This window comes from Bos indicus, chromosome 7 (genome assembly GCF_029378745.1).
Source record: "Bos indicus isolate NIAB-ARS_2022 breed Sahiwal x Tharparkar chromosome 7, NIAB-ARS_B.indTharparkar_mat_pri_1.0, whole genome shotgun sequence".
Taxonomy (NCBI): domain Eukaryota; kingdom Metazoa; phylum Chordata; class Mammalia; order Artiodactyla; family Bovidae; genus Bos; species Bos indicus.
The window spans coordinates 96,013,648-96,041,550 of record NC_091766.1 but is presented as its reverse complement, the minus strand read 5'-3'; the positions used below and the strand labels follow the sequence as shown (position 1 = coordinate 96,041,550).

The 27,903-nt window shown below is 42.3% G+C and overlaps 1 protein-coding gene across 1 annotated transcript in view; it reads left to right on the top strand.

Annotated features, from left to right (window-relative positions):
* Window positions 1-13,297: 13,297 nt before the first annotated feature.
* Window positions 13,298-27,903, top strand: part of ERAP1 (endoplasmic reticulum aminopeptidase 1) — a 105,093-nt gene continuing 90,487 nt past the window's right edge. The window contains exon 1 of the mRNA XM_070792151.1: window positions 13,298-13,317. The gene's annotated coding sequence lies outside the window, so the exon portion shown is untranslated. The remainder of the gene's footprint in view (window positions 13,318-27,903) is intronic.

The following is a 27,903-nucleotide window of genomic DNA, read 5'->3' as shown; positions in this document are numbered from 1 at the left end:
CTCCTCTGTCATCCATTCAGCTGGGTATGGTTTGTCAGGTTTAAGTAATGCATAGAGAAGTTGGGCAATAAGGGGAAAAAGAACTACCCAAAGGGAAGCCTGGCATGCTGCAGTCCATGGGGTCTCAAAGAGTCAATCACAACTGAGCAACTGAACTGAATTCCTACAATATTTGGTTAGACCCAGAAATCTCAGTTTGTTTTGTTTTGAGAAGTTAGAAAGTTAGGATTCCCTTAATTCTTTCAGGATCAGTTAACTAGTCTTTCTCAGATAACAGACGACCTAAATATTTCATAGTTACCTAGCAGAATTGTCTTTTGACTTTGGAAACCTTAGGTCCTTTGCTGCTGCTACTGCTAAGCCGCTTCAGTCGTGTCCGACTCTGTGCGACCCCATAGACGGCAGCCCACCAGGCTCCCCGGTCCCTGGGATTCTCCAGGCAAGAACACTGGAGTGGGTTGCCATTGCCTTCTCCATTGTGTGAAAGTGAAAAGTGAAAGTGAAGTCGCTCAGTCGTGTCCGACTTGTAGGGGCCCCATGGATTGCAGCCTACCAGGCTCCTCCATCCATGGGATTTTCTAGGCAAGAGTACTGGAGTGGCTTGCCAGTCCCTTAGAAGTTAATTATTGTAGCAGATGGATAGTGTCTGTTTGGGAGTCCTATTCAGTTCCAGAACACAAAATAAGATTATCTACATATTGAATTAAAGCAGAGTCATTAGTAAAGTGTACATCAGTCAAATCAGCTTTAAGTATTTGAGAAAAATAAGTAGAGCTTTAGGTATAGCCTTGTGGCATAACTGTTGACGTATACTGACCATCTTCCCACAAAAAGGCAAAGAGTTCTGGCTTCCTTCTTCCGCTGGAATACTAAAGAGCATCCTACCTGAAAAGCAACAGGTAGGATGAGAGCGGGGTGTGAGGATTAAGAAGCACAGGCTGGTAAGGGATGACAGTGTTATTTATGGTGCTCACATCTGAACAAACCTCCAGCCTTTCTCATTTTGCTTTCTTACTGGTAAAATGATGGTGGCAGGTGGAGGGGCTGGGTATTGCCAAGACTGGTACAAGGAATTACAAGTCCTTTCTCAGGGAATTTCTGAGTAATTGATCTTATTCTATTTAATGCCTTTAAGTGGATATTGTCAAATATCGGGTAGAAGCTTGGAACTATCAATAGTTGCTTTAGTTAGAGTGGCTGTCTTAATTTTCCCAGTATTTGAAAAAGAAGATGACCATAATTTCTCAGGTACACATACTATTAAAGTGTCAGTTCCTGCTGACCTGTTTGAATTTTTGTTTTTATAACCAACAATCTCTCAGTTATCACACTCTGACCTCTATCTACATCTTCCAAATCTAAAATCATTTCACCCTCAGGTGAGAAGGCAATATGGGAATTCTATGCCTCTAAAAGGTTGAAAAGAGTCAGACACAACTGAGTGACTGAACTGAACTGAACTGAAAAGGACTCATCATATTAATTGGAGCACAATTTCACCAAAAGAAACACATGTTTTCCTGTGATAGTTCTTAGCTGAAAACTTACTGGCTTTAACTTAAAAACCTGCACAGGAAAATTTGAAACCTCTACCATTTGAGGAGAAGGCAATGGCACCCCACTCCAGTACTCTTGCCTGGAAAATCCCATGGACTGAGGAGCCTGGTAGGCTGCAGTCCATGGGGTTGCTAGGAGTCAGACACGACTGTATAACTTTCAAGTAGACAACCTGAGCGACTTCACTTTCACTTTTCACTTCCTTGCATTGGAGAAGGAAATGGCAAGCCACTCCAGTGTTCTTGCCTGGAGAATCCCAGGGACGGGGGAGCCTGGTGGGCTGCCGTCTCTGGGGTCGCACAGAGTCGGACACGACTGAAGCGACTTAGCAGTAGCAACCATTTGAATTCTTTATTCCGCGGGAGAGGCCAGTGAATAAGGACTTTTGCCCAATCCATTCTCTTTGGGAAGATTTTTGGTATAGCCTGATATAGCTTGTGGGCAATTTCTCTTTTCTGGTGGTCTGAAGCCTCATGTTTATGAAAATCTTCCATAGGCATCTTCTAATTTAGCTCTCTGAGCCATTCTTTTGGTTTATGTCCAGAGATTAGTAAATGTACGAGCTGGTACAAGTCTGAATATCCAGGCTTATATGTTCTTACTGTAAGAAAGATCCTGTAAAGGATCTGGAAAATCTTTAGTTGGGTTCTGTCTCAGTCCAAGGAGTCTATGTAAGAGCGAGTTCCCCTTTGTTTCTGGACTTCTCCTTAAAGGGAGCTGCTGTTACCTCTGGGCTGCTTTCATTTTCTGCCTTGGCCTCAGATTTTTTTTTTTTTCTTTTAGTGTTGGAGATGGGAGAGCAGGCAGGGCAGGGCAGGGGAAAGGCAAGAATACAAAGTGGGGGCAGAGGCTTCTGAATGGAATGGCTTCTGAAGTTTTTTGCTGATTTGGCCACCATTAGTCATGCTTTTTCCATTTGCGTCAGTGAGTGAAGAAGACATTTTCTCATTTCCCCATCTTGAGGCTTTCAGGTAGCTAGTAAACATGTCTCCCATTCTGGTTGTTGGATCTTATAGCCTTTTTTTTCTGAGTATGCAAATAAGCCAGTTTAGGTCAACCGGAAGTGCCCCATTTTAACAACAGGCCCCATGGGGTGACGGTTAGCACTCTGGACTCTGAATCCAAAAGCGCCCCGTTTTGACCATCTCAGGGAGAAGTTATCTTTCTTACATCTTTCCATTTAGTTAAAAGTTGCAAGTGTTAGGCCCATAGGCCACTATACAGAAACCCAGCTGGTGTTCCCTCACGTGGCTGTCTGTCTGCCTTTGAAGCATGGTTTCCCATTATTAGTTAGGTAGCCTGATTCAGATATGATCTGAACAGCTTTCTAAGGACCATGTGATAGATTGGATGTGTGCTGCTTCTGAGTCTAGCTCTCTAAGGAGCTACCTTTGGGTCAATTTGACTCTATTATGTCTCAGTTTCTCTTTCCAAGAATCGAAAACCACTGTGGGTTCCCCGAGCACTAGTTGATCAGTCCCTGTCCTGTTCCCTGGAACAGCAGTGTTTACTTAGTGCTTACAGTGGGGTTCTCTGGGGGGCCACTGCGCAGCACCGGGATTAATCCTCAGACACCTTCACTAGGCTCTCAGTCATCTGAGAAGGCTTTGTGCAAGGAAGAAGCAGGTATCTGTTCGGAGGTGAATTCAGGCACAGTCTCTCATTTCACTAGCAGTTCAGATTGTATACCAACTTGTTTTTCAATTTGAGCCAACTTTAACCAAGATTAGTGACTTATGTTTTCCTAGTTGCCTCCCTAGATCCCCCTCTAGGTCCTCGCCCCTGAAGACTCCAAGTTTTAAGTAGAAACAGCTCAAAATTCTTAGGATCATCACTTCATGAGGTCCTGACGTCAAGAGAACTCACTAGAATACCTGAGAGATATGGAGAAGCCTGTGGGGCCCGATGGTCCCATGCTGGTACCGAGCACAGGATCCAGGCATCCTCTAGATGTTCTCTGGTATCCTTCTGACTACACCATGCAAACGTTCCAAAATCCAATTAGCAATCAAAATCTGTTGCAATCTCTTTTTTTCCTACGAAGGAAAAAATAGAATTTTATTCAAGCCAAACTGAGTATTATAACATAGAAAGACAGACTCTCAGAAGCTCTGATGACTGTTCCACTGGTTGGGTGCTACAGATGCAGTTTTATATATTTTTGAGGCAAAGAATTATGAACCATATTGACAGGTTAACACTATGCATAAAACTCATCAGATGTTTTGGTCAGGTATGCATAAACAGAGTGAGACATTAGGTCAATGCGACCCCCTATACAGGATGAAAAAGTAATAGTAATCTTAAAAATTACAATGCTGGCATCAGGTAAAAGCGACCATTTTTCTTGAAGGTTGCTAATTTCCTCCTGCCTTGAGGATGTCTGGTTAATGTATAACGTAGATGCACATAGTGTGTTGAGAAAAGGCCCATCACAAATGTGTGTTTCAGTTCTGACTTAGTTTGATTATCCTGCCATGGAGAAATTTAAGATTTTTCCTCATCAAGGTGTGATTTGAGCCTGATCATTTGTGGCTTGAACTAATGAAAATTTCCACGTAGAAATCAGTGAGTGATCAGAAATGCAATCAGAAATTAATGAAAAATTCAGGATTGAAAATCACATTAAAAGGTGATAAAGTCATGACAATGGATGAGTCTGCTGAGAAAGTAGAGGTCAAAAAGAGGAAGGAGTATTTAGAGGGCAAGAAAATGAAAGGGGCATTGGAGAGCTCAGGACATGGGGAGGATCCCAAGAAGATGACACAGCAGCCAAGGAGTGATCAAACCAGCAGATGAAAGGTGAATGAGGGTGACAACTGAGAAAAACCTATTGGATTGGTGGCTCAGGTTACAGCTTTTAGAGACCACTTAGCCTCAGAAGAATGTAAAGGCTGAAACCACACCGCAGAGAACTGAGAGAGTATGTGTGTGGTTAATGAAGGGAATACAGCTAATGGAAATGTAGACCACTGTTACTAGAAACTCACTGCTAAAGTGTTGTTCAGTCGTGTCTGACTCTTTGTAACCCCATGGATGGTAGCCCATCAGGCTCCTCTATCCATGGAATTCTCCAGGCAAGAATACTGGAGTGGGTTGCCGTTCCCTTCTCCAGGAGATCTTTCAGACTCAGGGGTCAAACCCAGGTCTCCGGCATTGCAGGCTAATTCTTTACCGTCTGAGGCACCAAGGAAGCCTGCTGTTTAAAGGAAGAAGAAAAACAGGACAGTGTTTGGGAAGTGAGAACATGATCAGAGGTTGAAGAAAAGCTTATATTAATAGTACAGTAGAAATCACTGCAGATGGTGAATGCAGCCGTGAAATTAAAAGACGCTTACTCCTTGGAAGGAAAGTTATGACCAACCTAGATAGCATATTAAAAAGCAGAGACATTACTTTGCCAACAAAGGTCTGTCTAGTCAAGGCTATAGTTTTTCCAGTGGTCATGTATGAATGTGAGAACTGGACTATGAAGAAAGTTGAACGCCAAAGAATTCATGCTTTTGAACTGTGGTGTTGGAGAAGACTCTCGAGAGTCCCTTGGACTGCAAGGAGATCCAACCAGTCCATCCTAAAAGGAGATCCGTCCTGGGTGTTCATTGGAAGGACTGATGTTGAAACTGAAACTCCAATCCTTTGGCCACCTAATGTGAAGAGCTGACTCATTGGAAAAGACCCTGATGCTGGGAGGGATTGGGAGCAGGAGGAGAAGGGGATGACGGAGGATGAGATGGCTGGATGGCATTACTGACTTGATGGACATGAGTTTGGGTGAACTCTGGGAGTTGGTGATGGACAGGGAGGCCTGGCGTGCTGTGGTTCATGGGGTAGCAGACAGTCAGACACAACTGAGCGACTGAACTGAACTGAACTGAGAAGAAACTTGAACATATTGTTGAGCAAGGGGAAAGAGAGGAAATGACAGCGTGAGACTCTGGAGAAAGCACATGGAAATAGGGTAGAAGTTTAGCTCTGGAGATAAGCCCACAACATATGCTTTGGGTGTTTTCCATAAGTGCATTGGAAACCCACTGGGGGATATGGAACAAGAAAGTGACATAATCCAATTTGCATTTTGAGAATACCACTTTGCTATATGGAGGCTGGGTTAAGTAGGAGTTCAGTTCAGTTCAGTCACTCAGTCATGTCTGACTCTTTGGGACCCCATGAACCACAGCACACCAGGCCTCCCTGTCCATTACCAACTCCCGGAGTTCACCCAAACTCATGTCCATCGAGTCGGTGATGCCATCTAGCCATCTCATCCTCTGTCGTCCCCTTCTCCTCCTGCCCCCAGTCCCTCCCAGCATCAGGGTCTTTTCAAATGAGTCAGCTCTTTGCATCAGGTGGCCAAAGTATTGGAGTTTCAGCTTCCACATCAGTCTATCCAATGAACATCAGGACTGATCTCCTTTAGAATGGACTGGTTGGATCTCCTTGTAGTCCAAGGGACTCTCAAGAGTCTTCTCCAACACCACAGTTCAAAAGCATCAATTCTTCTGTGCTCAGCTTTCTTCACAGTCCAACTCTCACACCCATACATGACTACTGGAAAAACCATAGCCTTGACTAGATGGACCTTTGTTAACAAAGTAATGTCTTTGCTTTTGAATATGCTGTCTAGGTTGGTCATAACTTTTCTTCCAAGGAGTAAGCGTCTTTTAATTTCATGTCTGCAGTCACCATCTGCAGTGATTTTGGAGCCCAGAAAAATAAAGTCTGACACTGTTTCTGCTGTTTTCCCATCTATTTGCCATGAAGTGATGGGACTGGATACCATGATCTTAGTTTTCTGAATGTTGCATGCATATTCTTTACCAACTGAGTTATGAGGGAAACCCCAATCGCCAAATCATCTCCAACTCTTCATGACTCCATGGACTGCAACCCACCAGAGTTCCCTGTCCCTCACCATCTCCCTGACTTTGCCCAAGTTCATATCCATTGCATTGGTGATGCCATCCAGCCATCTCATCCTCTGTTGCCCCCTTCTCCTTCTGCTTTCAATCTTTCCCAGCATCAGGGTCTTTTTCAGTGAGTCAACTCTTTGCATCAGGTAGCCAAAGTATTGGAGTTTCAGCTTCAGCATCAGTCCTTCCAATGAGTATTCAGAATTGATTTCCTTTCAGATTGACCGGTTCGATCTTCCTGCAGTCTAAGGGACTCTCAAGAGTCTTCTTCAGCATCACAGTTTGAAGGTATCGATTCTTTGGCATTCTACCTTCTTTATGGTTGAGCTCTCACAAACAGTTAAATTAATATGAGCTATTTGTTCTCTTCTGTAAATCCAGCCTAATACCACCACAACCAGCAACCCAGGCCTGATTTATAATTAGGACATATAAAATACTGTCATATTGGTAGAGATATATGTATTTGGGGGCTAAAATTTGTCTCGGAGTGACACTAAATTACACACATGGAATGCCATCCTATGTCAAGTAACTAAACCTTAGCCCTGCCCGACTGCCCCAGGCAGAAAATATGCTGGCCATCCTTTTATACCATTCGAACTATATTTCCAATTTCACATGTGAAAAATCTCCCTCAAACAGCAACACAGCCTGCTTGATATTACTGATTTTGTGAAGCTGAGGTCACTAGGTCAGAGTCGCAGAAAACAGTCAACATTGAGAATGCCACAAATACTACCAATAATACCAGTTACATTTATTAGGCTTGCTTTACAGTTGTAAAAGCACTTTCATATATATTATACCATTGATCCTGAGACCAGTTCTGTACAAAATTCATGGCGTGTATTACCTCATTTTACAAATGAGTAAACTGAAGCTTGATGTGGTTAGGTGACTTGTTGGGATCTTACTAGTGACCACCGGAAGCATCAAGGCAGGGGTCTAGCCTTCCAGCTCTGTCCAGGGCGTTCTCCACGTTACAAGGCAACCAGAGGGACATTGAGGGCCAGAAGGTCCCCACTCTGGAGAGAGATGAGCAAGGGCCACCCTCCTCATAGAGGAGAACATTCTCCTGGTTCAGCCCGTCTCATCTCACAGAGCACAGTCTGGTAGCACGGGGCAGCCAGCAGAACCATCCCCTGTTCTCAGCACACAGTTGCAAAAGAGCAGCTGGGAGGGTGAAGCTGGAGCCCGCCTGCTGTGGGCGGCTGTCCGGTGACTCTGAAGGGCTCTGTGCTCCCGTGGAAGGGAGCCCGGGAACAGCCTGCAAGGGACGAGAAGAGTGCTCCTGTGTGGCTCAGAGACCAGGTCAGCAAACATCTGATGCCTAATAAGCCAGCCTCTGTGCTAGTTACGGGGGGCCAGAGGTGAAGAAAGGCGTTCTGCTGCCCCGTGTGTGTGTATGTGTATGGAGTGGGGAGGTGATCTAACATGAGCTTCATCTTTTTCATTTGAAGCATCAGTCAGTTCAGTCGCTCAGTCGTGTCCTACTCTTTGCGACTCCATGGACTGCAGCATGCCAGGCCTCCCTGTCCATCACCAACTCCTGGAGTTTACCCAAACTCATGTCCATTGAGTCAGTGATGCCATCCAGCCATCTCATCTTCTGTTGTCCCTTTCTCCTCCTGCCTTCATTCTTTCCCAACATCAGGGTCTCTTCCAGTGAGTCAGCTCTTCACATCAGGTGGCCAAAGTATTGGAGTTTCAGCTTCAGCATCAGTCCTTCCAATGAATATTCAGGACTGATTTCCTTTAGGATGGACTGGTTGCATCTCCTTGCAGTCCAAGAGACTCTCAAGAGTCTTCTTCGACACCACAATTGGAGAAGAGCATCAATTCTTCAGCACTCAGCTTTCTTTATACTACAACTCTCACATCCCTACTTGACCACTGGAAAAACCATAGCTTTGATCAGACAAACCTTTGTTGGCAAAGTAATGTCTCTGCTTTTTAATATGCTGTCTAGGTTGGTCATAGCTTTTCTTCCAAGAAGCGAGCGTCTTTTAATTTCATGGCTGCAGTCACATCTGCAGTGATTCTTGGAGCCCCCCAAAATAAAGCCTGTCACTGTTTCCATTGTTTTCCCATCTATTTGCCATGAAGTGATGGGAACCAGATGCCATGATCTTCGTTTTCTGAATTTTGAGCTTTAAGCCAACGTTTTCACTCTCCTCTTTCACTTTCATCATTTGAAGCACAGAAGCCCATAATATGTTCTGAAGGAGCAGCCTTCAGAGCCAGGGTTCTTAGCATTCTTTGGTGGCTGATACCATTTGATTTGTGTGCGCCTATGAACGCAGCACACAGGGGAGTTTTAAAATGAGAACGTCTTGCCAGTATTCGACTTTGTTATTCTTTCTTTTCTCACTTGTATTCCCTTGCTGGCCTTCCATTCTGGGCATGAAATATTAGGGATATTGATTATTTATTTGCATACCATGATTAATCTAAGTTAGGGGTTTCTCTGGGCTCTATTAAGTCAGCACATCTGACAAGTGAAATGCTGGCCCTGGGGAGCGTTGCCATGTGCTGTAAATCTGGTTAACTCTGTTACTGCAGACAAGTGCTGTCAGCCAAATTTAAGGCTCAGAGATATCCGAGAAATGCTCAATTTTCTTTGGCATAAGCCACAAGTCGAATGGCTGTCACCAATCATCAAATTATTAGTTTGAGGTTATCAGGTGCAGTTTAACAAAGAGAAAGTTTATGGTTGCACCGTGACTCAGTGTTTGCCGTAACCAAACTGACCTCCCATTGTGGCTTAATGGCAAAAGCATGTAGAAGCTACAGTTCAGCCTCTTCGCCCCTCCAACCTGCTGCTCCCTGTTCTTGTTCTCACAAATTCCCGTCTCAGCTTTGCCCTCTGACCCATTTTGAACACATATTGGGGACCTGATCTTGGCTTAACCTTTGGACATAATTTAAAAAATATTTTCCCTCTGAGCTCACTTGTTTTCTTCCTTACTTTCTTCTCTGGCCCCGAGGGACTTGCCATCTAGGCCTGGATATAAAATAAATTTTATTTAGTCAGGATTAAGATAGGCTGAATAAATACATGTTTCTCACCAGATACATGTCTCTTAAATTTAAGGGTATTTTGAGCTAATGGGACACAATACTGTATTATTGGTATGGTTTTACCCCTAATAACTCAAAAGCAAGAGGCATAGAGTAGTGATTATAGAGTCTCTGGAGATAGGCTACTGGGATCTGAAACTCAGTTCTATGTTACTTGCTTGTGTAACTTTGGGGAAGTCACTTAGTTTCTCTGAGTCCAGTTTCCTCACCTGTAAAGTGGGAATGATAAGATAGCTGCCTCACAGTTACATGAGAAATCTTAACTGTTTATGTTACATCTTTCTTAGTTCATTACAGAAAAAAATGTGTTGAGAGTTTTCTATGTCAGGCAGTGTGCTAGCTATTGAGGAAAAATGAGCATAAGATGCAGTTTTTCCCCCAGAAAACTCATCTCTATTGGGAAAAACAAAAAGGCAGCAATGGCTTAGTGTGATAAGTGTGTAGGAGGAGTAAGACAAGATGCTCTGTGAGCACGTAGGAGCCCAACTGAACCCAGCCATGGGCAGTGCAGGAAGGCTTCCTCGAGGAAGTGACATGACACTGAATCCTGAAAGATGAGAGGGCATTAGCCAGGCAGAGAGCAGATCACATCCTAGGCAAAGAAAGCAACACGTGCAGAGGTCTGGAGGCAGAAGAAAAAATGGGTCACACTGGGAGGGAGAGTAACTTGTTCAGTGGAGTGATTGTGGTGCAACCTGAACGAGAAAGATCTGTAAGGATGAGGCTCTGAGGGAAGGAGCCCGGTGAGATTGCAGCCATCAGGATGCAGAAAGAGCAGATGGCAGTCAGGGTCCAGAGGAGGGAGATAAAAGAAGCGACTGGTCAGTGTTCACAAGGTCCAGAAGAGGTAAGAGACGCAGAACCCAGCAGAAGACCAAAATTAGTCAAATGAGGACATTTTAATCAGAAAGTCAGTTCAGTTTAGCTCAGTCACTCGGTCGTGTCCGACTCTTTGCCACCCCCTGGACTGTAGCACGCCAGGCCTTCCTGTCCATCACCAACTCACGGAGTTTACCCAAACTCATGTCCATCGAGTCGGTGATGCCATCCAACCAGCTCATCCTCTGTCATCCCCTTCTCCTCCGACCTTCAATCTTTCCCAGCATCAGGGTCTTTTCCAATGAGTCAGTTCTTTGCATCAGGTGGCCAACGTATTGGAGTTTCAGCTTCAGCATCAGTCCTTCCAATGAATACCCAGGACTGATCTCCTTTAGGATGGACTGGTTGTATCTCTTTGCAGTCCAAGGGACTCTCAAGAGTCTTCTCCAACACCACAGTTCAAAAGCATCAATTCTTTGGCACTCAGCTTTCTTTATAGTCCAACTCTCACATCCATACATGACTACTGGAAAAACCAGAGCTTTGACTAGATGGACCTTTGTTGGCAAAGTAATGTCTCTGCTTTTTAATATGCTGTCTAGGTTGGTCATAGCTTTTCTTCCAAGGAGCAAGTGTCTTTTAATTTCATGGCTGTAGTCACCATCTGCAGTGATTTTGGAGCCCAAGAAAATAAAGTCTTTCACAATAAAGAAAGTCAGTGGCACACATTTCGTATAGTGTTACATGGGAGAGACGGATGACACCAGTGCCCCCAGTGAGAACAGAGCCTGGGGTGGGGGAAAGGGGGTGGGCCAAACATGGCTGGGGGGACCGGCCATGAATCTATAGCCAAGGGCTAATTAATGGGATGAGGGCAACAGAGCAGAAGCAGCAGCCAAGTTGATATGAATGGTTACAGCGAACTGTGAACTAGCTCTTTCAATATTCCTGAGCACAGGATGGGTGCTGGGATGTGAGACTTTGAGCATGTTGAGAGCAAGGTGGAAGTTTACATCAGAGTGCTCAAACTGAATTAGACTCTAGCATATTCACATTCCAGAGGGGCTAATAACTTGTCTCTTTCCAAACTAATATTCTTTAAATATTGATATTTGGATAAAATGTGTTTGTAGGGGGGTTGCATACTGCATGTAAGGAAGAGAAAATAGTTTTTCCCCAATGGTCCCAGCAATTCAGATGTGGGCCACGGTCTTTCCCAGCACTGTAATTAATAAGACCCTCTCTTTCAGTCAAGCACATAGCTTGAGGTCTCATCCTGTTTTGCATCTCAGGAATTTTAACACTGTTCCTTCAAACTCCATACAGTGGTCTTCTTTACAAAAATTTCAGCATTTGCAAATTCCCCCCTCTCATGACATTTCCCATGAGGTTTTAGCAAGGAGTGACATTTAAAATATTTAATACTTGGTACTATATACATGGGCTTCCCTGGTGGCTCAGTAGTGAAGAATCTGTCTGCCAATGCAGGAGATGCAAGTTCGATTCTTGGGTTGGGAAGATCCCCTGGAGAAGGAAAGGACAACCCACTCTAGTATGCTTGCCTGGAAAATCCCATGGACAGAGGAGCCTGCAGGCTACAGTCCATGGGGTCACAGAAGAGTCAGACACGACTTATCAACTAAAAACAACTATACACATACCAATTAGAATGGCATCTGCATTAGTACAGAGCAAAGCCTGGATGCCTGCTGGGCCAGACATTAAACCTTTTGTGTTTGGTTGGTGAAGAAGTCCAGAGTAGGATGATCTGGGGTGGTGGGGAACTTCTGGAAGTCCCAGGGTAGAAACTAGGGAGACCAAAACAGGGATCTAGAGACCTGCAGGCTCAGAAAAACCATATGGAAATATTTCAACATTTGAACTACTGGAGCAATTATGCTGTTCGTATCTGTTAATCATCAGCTCTGGTTTTGACACCCATCAGAGGTTGGTGCTGTGGTAAAGCACTTAGCTCTACTATTTTCTGAGTCCAGGTGTGGGCTTCTGTGATACTGAGAGGAGGTGTCCTGGGGCAGAAAGGCAGATGATCTACATGAGACACGCTGGGTGTTTACTGGAGGAGAAAAAACACAACCTGCAAACACATACGTGCATACATGTGTGCGTGTGTGAGTGAATTTGCACTGATTACCAGAGAACCGAAAATTCCCTTCCTCTTTACCTTTCTATTCCTTTTCCCTATAAGACCAAGAAGGAGATGTCTTAGAGTTCAAATTCACTTGACTGTGAAAGCAAATCTAAGTGTAGTTCAAGCTCTTAAATGGGAGAAAGGTGGAAATAACCCAAAGGTGACCAAAGTCTGCTGCAATCTCCTCTGCTGCTGCTGCTGCTAAGTCGCTTCAGTCGTGTCCAACTCTGTGCGACCCCATAGACGGCAGCCCACCAGGCTCTGCCGTCCCTGGGATTCTCCAGGCAAGAACACTGGAGTGGGTTGCCATTTCCTTCTCCAATGCATGAAAGTGAAAAGGGAAAGTGAAGTCGCTGAGTCTTGTTCGACTCTTAGCGACCCCATGGACTGCAGCCCACCAGGCTCCTCCGTCCATGGGATTTTCCAGGCAAGAGTACTGGAGTAGGATGCCATGCAATCTCCTCTGGTGGTGAGCTAAAGCTTAAAAACTGCATCACCGCTTTTTTTTTTTTGAGAAAAATGGCTGGTTGCTGCTTCCTGCTGGAGAGGAAGCATAGTCTTTACCCTAAAATCAGGAGTTGCTGTGCAATTCACTAGGGAAGCCCCACAGCCACCTTTGTCAGGTAACAGCTCTGCCCACCAACTTGGGTTGATTTTTCCTCCAAAGCCTTCCTGATACATAGTTGTTTCAAGAGTGAGAGAGTCAATGTATCTTGTGAAAATAGCTTTGACAGAATTACTGTTTACATTCTTGCAGCTCAAGTTCATGGGATATTTCTTCAATTTTCCTCATCACAGGTAAGAAGTCCTAGTGGTGAGTACCTTCATTACGTTGTTATCATAATAATGATGATGCGAACATGTAGTCTGTTCTCTTATGTGTTTCTTTAATGCCAATTCACTCAAGTGTGTTAGAAAATAAATCGAAGCTTGTTAAAAATGTTAAGAGTTTGAGCAACAATTTGGATCAGGTAGCATCAAACCAGATGTGTCATGCATGCTGTACCAACAGGAGCTAGGGGAAAGACTTTAACAGAGAAGAGATAGAGGCAAAGCAAGGAAATTACTTGATTGGCTGTAGTTTAAGCAGTTGCTTTCTTTGAATAAGCCTGGTTGGTTATTTGTGATTGGTTGTCCTTCGGTTTCCATTTCTTAACCTTGAGACATTTATAGGTTTGGGGTTGGTTTGCTTAGTAGACTGCTAATATGTTAGAACCATCTCATTCTGTTGATTACTTGTTTGATTGACTTAGTATATGTATTTGTAAATTGGAGAATAAGGGCAGTATATTGTGGAAGCTGGGTGGGTTCATACATAATTTTCCTCAGCACATTAATGTTTCAAAGCCAAGCTTTCTCACAATTAGTGAGGAAGCTTCTGAGAGTATTAAAACTTAAGATGAAAGCTAAAAATTCTGCAGAAATACCTTTTCTTTGTATGAAATGTGGCTTGTTAGAAGCTTCAAGAATTGCTTCATTTTCTCATTAAGCTCTCTGGGGAGTTTCAGGTAGAGAGGACAAGTGGAAAGATGTTTACTCCATGTTAAAAGAGAATGATAAATTAGGCCATTCTTGGATTGTATTTTAAATTTTGGTTAAATGATTTCTGTGGAACTGCTTGTCTTCAAGGACATTCATTTCAAAAGAAAGAAAGCATGATTCTAGTTCAAAGACCATAAAACTGATTCAAATGTATTCTTTTTAATGGCTGAGTAATACTCCATTGTATATATGTACCACAGCTTTCTTAGCCGCCAATTAAATAAATTTAAATTAAAAAAAAATTTTGAGTGACTGAGGTTCTAAGGCAAATGCTCATGGAAATTTAACCATGGTAGCATACTTTTATTAGAATTCTGATTGGTTTTGTTAGAGTACTGATTTGCAAGTCATATTTTTATCTATATAGTATTATATATTATATATATAATTATATATTATTATTATTATTATTATATATTCCTTCTTCCTTGGAGAAGAAAATGGCAACCCACTCCAGTGTTCTTGCCTGGAGAATCCCAGGGATGGGGGACCCTCATGGGCTGCCATCTATGGGGTCGCACAGAGTCCGGGACACAACTGAAGTGACTTAGCAGTAGCAGCATAATTTTATTAGAATTCTAATTTGTTTTGTTAGGGTGTTGATTTCAAAGTCATATTTTTATCAATATATATTATTATATATTATATATTATATTAGTTTCAGATATACAACATAGTGATTCAAAATTTTGATAGATTAAACTCCATATAAAATTATTATAAAATATTGGTCACATTCCCTGCACTTTACAGTGTATCCTTGTAGCTTATTTATTTTATATATAATGTATGTGATTAGTCACCCAGTCATGTCTGACTCTTTGTATGAACTGTACATGTATGGACTGGCATGGACTGTAGCCTGCCAGGCTCCTCTGTCCATGTAGATTCTCCAGGCAAGAATACTGGAGTGGGTTGCCATGCCCTCCTCCAGGGGATCTTCCCAACCTAGGGATTGAACGCAGGTCTCCTGCATTGCAGGCAGATTCTCTACCGTCTGAGCCACCAGGGAAGCCTATATACATATACATAATCGTTTGTGCTGATAAATACCCTACTCCTAGCCCTTCCCTGCTCTCATCTCCCCAGCAGTAACTGCTAGCTTGTTCTCTGTATCTGTGAGCTTGTTTCTGCTTTGTTATATTAATTCATTTGTTTTATTTTGTAGATGCCACATATAAGTGGTAACATAGAGTATTTGTCTTTTTTCTGTCTGACTTATTTCACTAAGCATTATACCCTCCAAGACCATCCATATTGTTGCAAAAGGCAAAATTTTCATACTTTTTATGGCTGAGTAATATTCCATTGTATATATACACCACATTTTATCCATTCATCAATGAATACTAGATTGCTTCTATATCTTGATTATTATAAATAATGCTACTATGAATGTTGAAGTGCATTTATCTACTCCAATTAGTGTTTTATTTTTCTTCAGATACATACCTAGGGATGAAATTGCTGCGTTATATGGTAGTTCTATTTTTAGTTTTTTGAGGAACATCCACACTGTTTTCCATAGTGGATTTTCAAATTTACATTTGCACCAGCAATTTATAAGGGTTCTGTTTTATCTACATCTGTACCAGATATCTGTTATTTGTGGTCTTTTTTTGATGCTAGCCATTCTGATAGGTGTGAGGAGATATCTTTATTGTGGTTTTGATCTGCATTTCTCCAGTAGCTAGTGATGTTGAGCATCTTTTCATATGCCTGTTAGCTATCTGTCTTTTTAGGTCTTCAATTTTTCAGTTGGGTTTTTTTTTTTTTTTTATTGAATTGTAAGAGTTGTTTATACATTTTGGATTTTATCCCTTTATTGGTCACATTATTTACAAATACTTCCTCCCCTTCTGCAAGTTGTCTTTTTGTTTTGTCTAAACAGTTTCCTTTGCTGTTCAAAAGCTTTTAAGTTCAGTTCAGTCCCATTTGTTTATTTTTTCTTTTGTTTCCTTTGCCTTGGGAGACAGATTCAAAAAAATATTGCTATGATTTATGTCAAAGTGTATTCTGCCTATATTTTCTACAAGGGGTTTTATAGTTTACAGTATTAATATTTAGGTCTTGAATCCGATATTTGTAAATGCTATGAGAAGATGTTCTAATTTCATGCTTTTACATGTAGCTGTCAGATTTTTCAGGCACCACTTAGTGAAGAGAATGTCTTTTCCCATTGTGTATTCTTACGCCCTTTGTTGTAGATTAATTGACCATAAGTGCATACGTTTGTTTCGGGACTCTGTTCTGTTCCATTGAACAGAACCATATGGCTCTGTTTTTGTGTCAGTACCATACTGTTTTGATTACTGTGAATTTATCAGATCAGATCAGTCGCTCAGTCATGTCCAACTTTTTGAGACCCCATGAACCGCAGCACGCCAGGCCTCCCTGTCCATCACCAACTCCCGGAGTTCACTCAGACTCATGTCCATCAAGTCAGTGATGCCATCCAGCCATCTCATCCTCTGTCGTCCCCTTCTCCTCTTGCCCCCAATCCCTCCCAGCATCAGGGTCTTTTCCAATGAGTCAACTCTTCGCATGAGGTAGCCAAAATACTGGAGTTTCAGCTTTAGCATCATTCCTTCCAAAGAACACCCAGGACTGATCTCCTTCAGAATGGACTGGTTGGATCTCCTAGCAGTCCAAGGGACTCTCAAGAGTCTTCTCCAACACCACAGTTCAAAAGCATCAATTCTTCGGCACTCAGCCTTCTTTACAGTCCAACTCTCACATCCATACATGACCACAGGAAAAACCATAGCCTTGACTAGATGGACCTTTGTTGGCAAAGTAATGTCTCTGCTTTTGAATGTGCTATCTAGGTTGGTCATAACTTTCCTTCCAAGGAGTAAGCGTCTTTTAATTTCATGGCTGCAATCACCATCTGCAGTGATTTTGGAGCCCCCCAAAATAAAGTCTGCCACTGTTTCCACTGTTTCCCCATCTATTTCCCATGAAGTGATGGGACCAGATGCCATGATCTTTGTTTTCTGAATGTTGAGCTTTAAGCCAACTTTTTCACTCTCCTCTTTCATTTTAATCAATAGGCTTTTTAGTTCCTCTTCACTTTCTGCCATAAGGGTGGTGTCATCTGCATATCTGAGGTTATTGATATTTCTCCCGGCAATCTTGATTCCAGCTTGTGCTTCTTCCAGCCCAGCGTTTCTCATGATGTACTCTGCATATAAGTTAAATAAGCAGGGTGACAATATACAGCCTTGATGTACTCCTTTTCCTATTTGGAACCAGTCTGTTGTTCCATGGCCAGTTCTAACTGTTGCTTCCTGACCTGCATATAGGTTTCTCAAGAGGCCAGTCAGGTGGTCTGGTATTCCCATCTCTTTCAGAATTTTCCACAGTTGATTGTGATCCACACAGTCAAAGGCTTTGGCATAGTCAATAAAGAGAAATAGATGTTTTTCTGGAACTCTCTTGCTTTTTCGATGATCCATTGGATGTTGGCAATTTGATCTCTGGTTCCTCTGCCTTTTCTAAAACCAGCCTGAACATCTGGAAGTTCACGGTTCACATATTGCTGAAGCCTGGCTTGGAGAATTTTGAGCATTACTTTACTAGCATGTGAGATGAATGCGATTGTGCGGTAGTTTGAGCATTCTTTGGCATTGCCTTTCTTTGGGACTGGAATTAGAACTGACCTTTTCCAGTCCTATTGCCACTGCTGAGTTTTCCAAATTTGCTGGCATATTGAGTGCAGCACTTTCACAGCATCACCTTTCAGCATTTGAAATAGCTCAACTAAAATTCCATCACCTCCACTAGCTTTGTTCGTAGTGATGCTTTCTAAGGCCCACTTGACTTCACATTCCAGGATGTCTGGCTCTAGGTGAGTGATCACACCATTGTGATTATTTGGGTTGTGAAGATTTTTTTGTATAGTTCTGCTGTGTATTCTTGCCACCTCTTCTTAATATCTTCTGCTTCTGTTAGGTCCATACCATTTCTGTCCTTTATCGAGCCCATCTTCGCTTGGTATCTCTAATTTTCTTAAAGAGATCTCTAGTCTTTCCCATTCTGTTGCTTTCCTCTATTTCTTTGCATTGATCACCAAGGAAGGCTTTCTTATCTCTTCTTGCTATTCTTTGGAACTCTGCATTCAGATGCTTATATCTTTCCTTTTCTCCTTTGCTTTTCGCTTCTCTTCTTTTCACAGCTATGTGTAAGGCCTCATCAGACAGCCATTTTGCTTTTTTGCATTTCTTTTCCTTGGGGATGGTCTTGATCCCTGTCTCCTGTACAATGTAATGAACCTCCATCCATAGTTCATCAGGCACTCTATCTATCAGATCTAGTCCCTTAAATCTATTTCTCACTTCTACTGTATAATCATAAGGGATTTGACTTAGGTCATACCTGAATGGTCTAGTGGTTTTCCCTACTTTCTTCAGTTTAAGTCTGAATTTGGCAATAAGGAGTTCATGATCTGAGCCACAGTCAGCTCCTGGTCTTGTTTTTGTTGACTGTATAGAGCTTCTCCATCTTTGGCTGCAAAGAATATAATCAATCTGATTTCAGTGTTGACCATCTGGTGATGTCCATGTATAGCGTCTTCTCTTGTGTTGTTGGAAGAGGATGTTTGTTATGACCAGTGCATTTTCTTGGCAAAACTCTATTAATCTTTGCCCTGCTTCATTCCGTATTCCAAGGCCAAATGTACCTATTACTCCATGTGTTTCTTGACTTCCTACTTTTGCATTCCAGTCCCCTATAATGAAAAGGACATCTTTTTTGGGTGTTAGTTCTAAAAGGTCTTATAGGTCTTCATAGAACCGTTCAACTTTAGCTTCTTCAGCATTACTGGTTGGGGTATAGACTTGGATTACCGTGATATTGAATGGTTTGCCTTGGAAACGAACAGAGATCATTCTGTCGTTTTTGAGATTGCATCCAAGTACTGCATTTCAGACTCTTTTGTTGACCACGATGGCTACTCCATTTCTTCTGAGGGATTCCTGCCTACAGTAGTAGATATAATGGTCATCTGAGTTAAATTCACCCATTCCAGTCCATTTTAGTTTGCTGATTCCTAGAATGTCGACGTTCACTCTTGCCATCTCTTGTTTGACCACTTCCAATTTGCCTTGATTCATGGACCTGACATTCCAGGTTCCTATGCAATATTGCTCTTTACAGCATCGGATCTTGCTTCTATCACAGCTGGGTATTGTTTTTGCTTTGGCTCCATCCCTTCATTCTTTCTGGAGTTTTTTCTCCACTGATCTGCAGTAGCATATTGGGCACCTACTGACCTGGGGAGTTCTTCTTTCAGTATCCTATCATTTTGCCTTTTCATACTGTTCATGGGGTTCTCAAGGCAAGAATACTGGTTTGCCATTCCCTTCTCCAGTGGACCACATTCTGTCAGATCTCTCCACCATGACCCGCCCATCTTGTGTTGCCCCATGGGCATGGCTTAGTTTCATTGAGTTAGACAAGCCTGTGATCCTAGTGTGATTAGATTGACTAGTTTCCTGTGAGTATGGTTTCAGTGTGTCTGCCCTCTGATGCCCTCTTGCAACACCTACCGTCTTACTTGGGTTTCTCTTACCTTGGGCGTGGGGTATCTCTTCACGGCTGCTCCAGCAAAGTGCAGCTGCTGCTCCTTACCTTGGATGAGGGGTATCTCCTCACCACCACCCTTCCTGACCTTCAACGTGGGATAGCTCTTCTAGGCCCTCCTGCGCCCACGCAGCCACCACTCCTTGGACGTGGGGTTGCTCCTCCCAGTCGCCGCCCTGGCCTCGGGCATGGGGTAGCTCCTCCCGGCCACCACCCCTGGCCTCAGGTGTGGGGGCATGGAGTAGCTCCTCTTGGCCGCCGCCTCTGACCTTGGACGCGGGGTAGCTCCTCCTGGCCGCCGCCCCTGACCTCAGACTTGGGTAGCTCCTCTCGGCCATTCCTGCACCGTCGCAGCCTGGCACTCTCGGCTGCTGCCCCTGACCTCGGAAGTGGGGTAACTCCTTTTGGCCACCGCCCTTTGGGCATGGGGTCCTCCCGGCTTCTGCCCCTGACCTCGACGTGGGGTAGTTCCTCTGGGCCACGTTTAGTGCACCGGTCGCAGCCGCCCTGTTATCTTAGAATGTATATTATGGGAGTGGGTCTGGTAAGATCTTTACAAGCTTGAGACATTCTTTTGATTTATTGTAGGAACTAATTATAAAAGTATATAATTCCCTTGCTTAGACTAGCGAGGGGGGCACTCTCTGTCCCCCTTCTGATGTCTATGTCAGAACCTTTCTCTGTCCCTTTTTCACTTTAATAAAACTCTGCTACACAAAAGCTCTTGAGTGATCAAGCCTGGTCCCTGGTCCCGAAGCTAAATCTTCTTCTTCGGAAGCCATGAATCCAACATCGTTCACCGTAAGCTATCCAAAGGAACGTTGCCTTTCTAAGTTTGTTATCCTGTTTACAGTGTGATAAATACAACTCATATTATTCAAACCCTTTCTGGGAGAAAATGGGTCCCCTGGGCCCAGTTAAGCTGCTCATAGCGGCCCTTCTTACCTAACGGGTGACTTTATAGCTTTGAGCTCTTGGTATTTGTCTCTTTTTACACATTTCTGACTGGAGATAAGTATACAACCATTGATACTGATTTTTGGAATAATTTTTGGAACCTTTTAGCATTGATATGAGGTGAAAGGAAGTTTAGCCTTTCTGTTTGGGCATCATCGAATCAGATTTACCTGCAGACTTCTGGTCTATTTCGACTGCAGTCTAGTTCTGGTTCTCTTCTACCTTCTGTCTACATGTTGTTTCAAACTAGGGCAGAGAGCAAACGACCTCTGCCCTGGAATCAGTGGCCTCAGTCCTGTCCAAAGAGAGCGTTGGTTTTCCCACCCTTCTTTGGCAGGCTTCTGGGTATGACGATTAGTTTGCTCTTCCTGGTTTCAGCAGAGTTTTGGGCCTCGATCCTTCATCTGCTTTGCTCTGTATTTGTTGAGTGAATGAACAAGTACACATCGATCAGTCCAGTCTCCCAACCCTGCTCCTTGAAACAAATCAAAGGACATGATTTTTAACCACCTAAGAAAAATGTTTTAATAAAATGTCTCTAGAAAATCAAATTTAAAATCATCTACAGCCTGTAACATATTATTCTGCTTATTTTATTGTGTGTAGAGTGCATTCATTTTTCAAGGTGGATGAATCATAAGCTAATTTAAAACAATTTAGCCATGAAAATCCCTGTAGCATGTGCAGAACTAAGATTAAATTTAAGGCAATAATAATTCCCTGTCAGGAGAAAATGAATATATTTCATCATGGTACTTCACTTGAAAAGTAATTGAGTCACCATTTCTATTCCCATTACCATCTGAACATTGTAAAACTAAATTAAAAACTATGAAATTGTAATATGGTTATTTGAAAAGTCTATTTTAATTGTTAGACTTGAATGTGAGACTTTGCATCTAACACAAGTTATTTTTTCAAAAGTAGGAAAGCCCTAAATTATATTTATGGAAACAGAATATCATTTGGAGCATGAAATGAAAGTACTATTCCTATATCTTGTCATAAAATTTTAACTAGAAAATTCTGGGAATGGATTTTTTTCAATATTTCTCTCAAACCTAAGAACAAATCTTTCTTAAGCTACAGACCTAGATATTCAAAAATTGTATTTTTTTTCCTATCTTGAGTCCCCAGTACACCCAATAATAGAGAATTACTTTTAGAAATTCAGGAGTCAAGTCAGGATTTTCTTAGTGAATTCTGGGATTATGTGTTTCTTGTTCAGGGTTTATTTACTACCTGGAAGTGGGGAGAGGGCTTTAAGTTACACACAGATGGGGGCGGTTGTTGGAGACAGGGGCCTGGTCCTCAAACAGCATTTATCTTCTCATAAAAATCATACTCGTTTATGTTATCACCGTCAGGTTTCATGCTCCTGAGTATACATGGCCAGAAAAATGTAGCTCCCCTTGTTACGGCAGATCAGGGAATCTGATAACCTTGGTCCGTGGCAAAAGAAGAAGTAGGAGTTTTGGAAGTGAATCAGATTTAGGCTTCTACTACAGATGTTGGATGAATGAATGAACACATAAATAAGTAAATGTTTCTGTTGCTACAGTTTTGAGAACCAGGAAGCTACTTGTCTCTCTTTCCACAGGACAGAACTGGTCTGTTTGTTTATCGCTTGCTCTCAGCTGTCAGAGGATTTGCTGCTTGCCTTTTCCTTGTGCCGTTCCTGCCACTGGTTTCCTTTACTCTTCCTGTTTTGTTTTTGCTTTTTCTTTTTATTTCCCCTGGCTCGTGTTCTTTCTCCTATATGCCTTGGCTTTCCTGAGAAAAGGTTGATATTGCGTTGCCTTTTTCGGCCAGACTCGTCTTGCACTAGCGGCCCCAGAGTAAGGAGCAGAGCTGTGTTCTTTGGCTCCTCATGACTGTATCTGCTGCTTCAGTGTCATAATCCGGTCCCAGGGCTCGAGAGGCAGACTGCCAGAACACAGAGATCGTACTCACGGTGCTGGCTGCGTACGTCAAGCAGAATCCGCGTTTGTGTGTAGGTCTGCTGTGTCGTGCTTGCAGGGTGTTTGAACACAGACCTGTAGGACCCAGACTGGGCCAACAAAACCCAAAGAGGAAAAACTGCATAAACAAATGTTTGACATTATCTAGTGATCAAGCATTCCAGTCTAATTATAGTGCTAGACTATGCCAAGCATTGATTTGTCTCCTGAGTTTGCAGAGGGCACTAGACTTTTGTTTTCTCATAATTAGTTTCTAACCTAATTAATATGTAGGTTCTGATGAACTGGCTCATTCTTCATCAGTAGAAGGAGACCCCAGTGTCAGGCTTGTGTAGTGTAAGTTCACCCCATTCTCAAACTCATGCTTTAATCGAGTAATTGCTTAGAAAATCACTTTGAGATAATCAGCTCAAAATCCTGCCTTCAATTAGAAGAAAAGTTCATTTAATTACTTTCACTTTCCACTTTCCACTTTCCACTTTCATGCATGGGAGAAGGAAATGGCAACCCACTCCAGTGTTCTTGCCTGGAGAATCCCAGGGATGGGGGAGCCTGGTGGGCTGCCATCTATGGGGTCGCACAGGGTCGGACATGACTGAAGCGATGCAGCAGCAGCAGCATTTAATTACTATAAAGGATTAATTAAATGCAGACCATAATTTAATTATCCCAGACCTACTGAATCCAGAATCTGCATGTTGACAAGATTCCTATGAAATTCATATGCATGTTAAAGTTTAAGAAGACCAGTTCTCAAACTTGGTGGCATAGTGCAATAACCCCTGGAGTTATTAAAACTTACTGCTGGTTAGCTTCCTCTTAAGAAGATTCTGATTCAGCTGGCATGGGGTCTGGTTTAAGCATCAGGATTTGTGAAAAACTTCTTAGGTCTTTCTAATGTGCAGAAAACTTTGAGAATCACTGGTCAAGGAGAGTGAAAGGCTAAATAGACCAGAACAGTCATCCTCAATCTTTGTGGTATCACCACCAAATACAGAGAGCCAGGCTGATGGACTAGGATTCACCCTGAGCTCTTGTATGTGCCAAGTTTCCCACTGGCTCTGACAAACACCAGTGTTTAAGAACCACTCAACCAGGAAAGCATACATAATTATCAGGCAGCTTTCAGGGTCTCTTTGACATTCCTGGGGAATCTCCCTTTGGTTCTGTTTTTATGACTTGGTGAGAACACTGATACAAGTATCTGTGTGAGCATTCTATTAACTCCCTATTTTATCACCTAATAAGTATCTAGAACTGATTCTTCAGGGATTAAATCATGCCCTGATTGTTTGCTAGCGTAGTGCTACTAAGAACATTTTTTATGTGGGAGGGAGTGAGTGAGTACCCCAAGGTCACACAGAGAATGGCAGAGTATGAGCAATAGCTCTGATAATCTTTAAAAGTTTGAGCAGATAAGCCTGCAACCTCAGCCTAAACCACGTGGTTAATTATTACAAAGATAAATTAGTCCAATAAAAGAATGAAGTTTACAGGTAATACATTTACTGACGTGCATGTAATCGATCATTTGTAACAAAATTATGCCCAAATGGTGAGGCGTTTGAATAGATGGCTATAATTAATGTTACTTTCATCCTGGCATCCTTGTTTTTATCAATTTTTCTATCCCCAGTGAAAGTCTGTGTTATATATCACAACAACCAGCACAAGAGCTTAGTTTTCCCCAGTAGTGTACAGTTTATCTTATGAAACATGCATGTCATTCTGTAGTCATTTGTAAATGTTGAGAAGAAGCCTTAGTACCCCAGCATCTCTGAGAAGAGACTCAGTTGACTTTGCCCCATTTGCTCTAAAACTCCTCTGGCTCCCATCTCTGCTCCTCAAAGCTGCTGTCTCTCAGCTTTCTTACAGAATCAAAAATGAATGCTTGTCAATAGACAAACCTGGTGTCCACAGTGTTTGGATCAATTGCCCTTCTTAAATATTTGAGCAATTCTCTCCAAAGGAAGTCGAGCATGCCCTGCTGGACAGATTTCTGAAAATAAGGCTTCTTTTTCACGCTCCCTTGCCATCCACTCCACCTGTGACCTCCTCAGTGTCTCCCAAGAAGCACACGGTGCCCTTGAGCTGCCCTAGGCTGCTTGGTATTTCCCCACTGGAATTCTTCTACCAGGCCCACCCCCTAGTAGTTCTTCCTACATCTCTCAGGGACTTGAGTATCTGATAGATTTTGATTTAGATTCATGTAGGTAATTCTGCATTAATGAGTGACCACATTATTTTAAGCTTTTTTTTTTTTTTGCACACACAGAAAAACTGGTTGTAACTGACTTAAATTTAAAAAAAAAATTTACAAAGGAAAATGAACAGGAGGGAGGGAGTGTCTCAGAGAATTTAAGAAAGAATTGCACCGCTTTGCCCTGGAAAAGGCAAGGAACAGGGCAGAAAGTGTACTTGAATCCTACCAGAGGAGATGAAAGTAAAGTGACTTTCTCCATGGCTGTGTTGGAGCTGGTTCAGAGAGGCTTGGCAGAACAAGTGATATTTTCTGGAGTTTTGCAAACCAAATGACATTACGTTAGTACCTTGAAATCGGCCATAAGGTATTTACACCAAGGAAATTGGCAGCTGCTACAAAAAGCATTACCAGCATACCACCACTCAGGTCCATCTTTGTTCCGAACTTCAGATTCTGAAGGGTTGTATTGGAGTGGGGCATTTTAAGTGTCCATTTCTTTGTTAATTATGTACAGCAAGGAGAACAGGGTTATAATATATAGACACAGCAAGCACTGTATATCAATGGTACCCTCAGGAAAGGGGCTCTTTATGAACTGGGAAGCCTCCCAAAGCCTTTCTGCAGTTTCTATCCCTTTTCAAATATTTGCTTCTTAAACAAGGTTAAACAATTAGGAAATTATGAAATATGACGTGTTTCCCTCACTGGAAGAGAATTTATGTACTTAGCCATGACTGTGATAAATGCTACACTCACACTCACTTCAGAGTGTTACAACTGACTGCACATTATAACTGCTTGGGACCTTTAACAGTAGACCAATTCCTGGGCCCCATCAGACAGATCCATGCTTGAACCGAGTGTCACCAAGTTTTAAAAGCACCTCAGCATGGAGACCGTTGTTGTATAGTTGCTAAGTCGTGTCCAGCTCTTTGCACCCCATGGATTGCGGCACACCACGCTTCCCTGTCCTTCACTATTTCACGGGTTTGCTCAAATTCATGCCCACTGAGTCAGTGATGCCATCCAACCGTCTCATTCTGTGCCGCCCTCTTCTCCTTTGTCCTTCAATCTTTCCCAGAATCAGGGTCTTTTCCGATGAGTTGTCTCTTTGCATCAGGTGGCCAAATCATTGGAGCTTCAGCTTCAGCATCATTCCTTCCAAAGAATATTCAGAGCTAATTTCCTTTATAAGAGTATTGTTTTGTATGTTTGAAAGTTGCTAAAAAAAGTAGATTTTTCTTGTGTTTTCATTGCAAGAAGAATCAAATTGTAACTATAGATGGGGATGAATGTTAAGTAAATCATTTCATATATCAAAGCACATTCTTCTACACGTAAAACAAATATAAGATTACACATCAATTATAAAACTAATACAATTATGTAAAGTTTAAAAATAAAATAAAATTAAAAAAAAAAAAAAAAAAACAAGAAAGAAAAAAGCATCTCATATAATTCCAGAGAAAACCAGGGCTGAAAACAACTAAAGTTATGAGATGGCTTCATTAAAGCCTTTGTTGTTCTTGTTGTTCAGTCGCTTAGTTGTGTCCAACTATTTGCTACCCCATGGACTGCAGCATACTAGGCTTCCCCTTCATCCTTCACTATCTCCCTGAGTTTGCTCAAGCTCATGTCCTTTGAGCTGATGAATGGTTCTATGAAGACCTACAAGACCTTTTAGAACTCACACCCCAAAAAAGATGTCCTTTTCATTATAGGGGACTGGAATGCAAAAGTAGGAAGTCAAGAAACACCTGGAGTAACAGGCAAATTTGGCCTTGGAATACAGAATGAAGCAGGGCAAAGACTAATAGAGTTTTGCCAGGAAAATGCACTGGGAATAACAAACACCCTCTTCCAACAACACAAGAGAAGACTCTATACATGGACATCACCAGATGGTCAACACCAAAATCAGATTGATTATATTCTTTGCAGCCAAAGATGGAGACACTCTATACAGTCACCAAAAACAAGACCAGGAGCTCACTGTGGCTCAGACCATGAATTCCTTATTGCCAAATTCAGACTTAGATTGAAGAAAGTAGGGAAAACCACTAGACCATTCAGGTATGACCTAAATCAGATCCCTTATGATTATACAGTGGAAGTGAGAAATAGATTTAAGGGACTAGATCTGATACATAGAGTTCCTGATGAGCTATGGAATGAGGTTCGTGACATTGTACAGGAGACAGGGATCAAGACCATCCCCATGGAAAAGAAATGCAAAAAAGCAAAATGGCTGTCTGGGGAGGCCTTACAAATAGCTGTGAAAATAAGAGAAGTGAAAAGCAAGGGGGAAAAGGAAAGATATAAGCATCTGAATGCAGAGTTCCAAAGAATAGCAAGAAGAGATAAGAAAGCCTTCCTCAGTGATCAATGCAAAGAAATAGAGGAAAACAACAGAATGGGAAGGACTAGAGATCTCTTCAAGAAAATCAGAGATACCAAAGGAACATTTCATGCAAAGATGGGCTTGATAAAGGACAGAAATGGTATGGACCTAACAGAAGCAGAAGATATTAAGAAGAGATGGCAAGAATACACAGAAGAACTGTACAAAAAAGATCTTCACAACCCAGATAATCACGATGGTGTGATCACTGACCTAGAGCCAGACATCCTGGAATGTGAAGTCAAGTGGGTCTTAGAAAGCATCACTATGAACAAAGCTAGTGGAGGTGATAGAATTCCAGTTGAGCTATTCCAAATCCTGAAAGATGATGCAGTGAAAGTGCTGCACTCAATACGCCAGCAAATTTGGAAAACTCAGCAGTGGCCACAGGACTGGAAAAGGTCAGTTTTCCAATCCCAAAGAAAGGCAATGCCAAAGAATGCTCAAACTACTGCACAATTGCACTCACATCACACGCTAGTAAAGTAATGCTTAAAATTCTCCAAGCCAGGCTTCAGCAATATGTGAACTGTGAACTTCCTGATGTTCAAGCTGGTTTTAGAAAAGGCAGAGGAACCAGAGATCAAATTGCCAACATCCGCTGGATCATGGAAAAAGCAAGAGAGTTCCAGAAAAGCATCTATTTCTGCTTTATTGACTATGCCAAAGCCTTTGACTGTGTGGATCACAATCAACTGTGGAAAATTCTGAAAGAGATGGGAATACCAGACCACCTG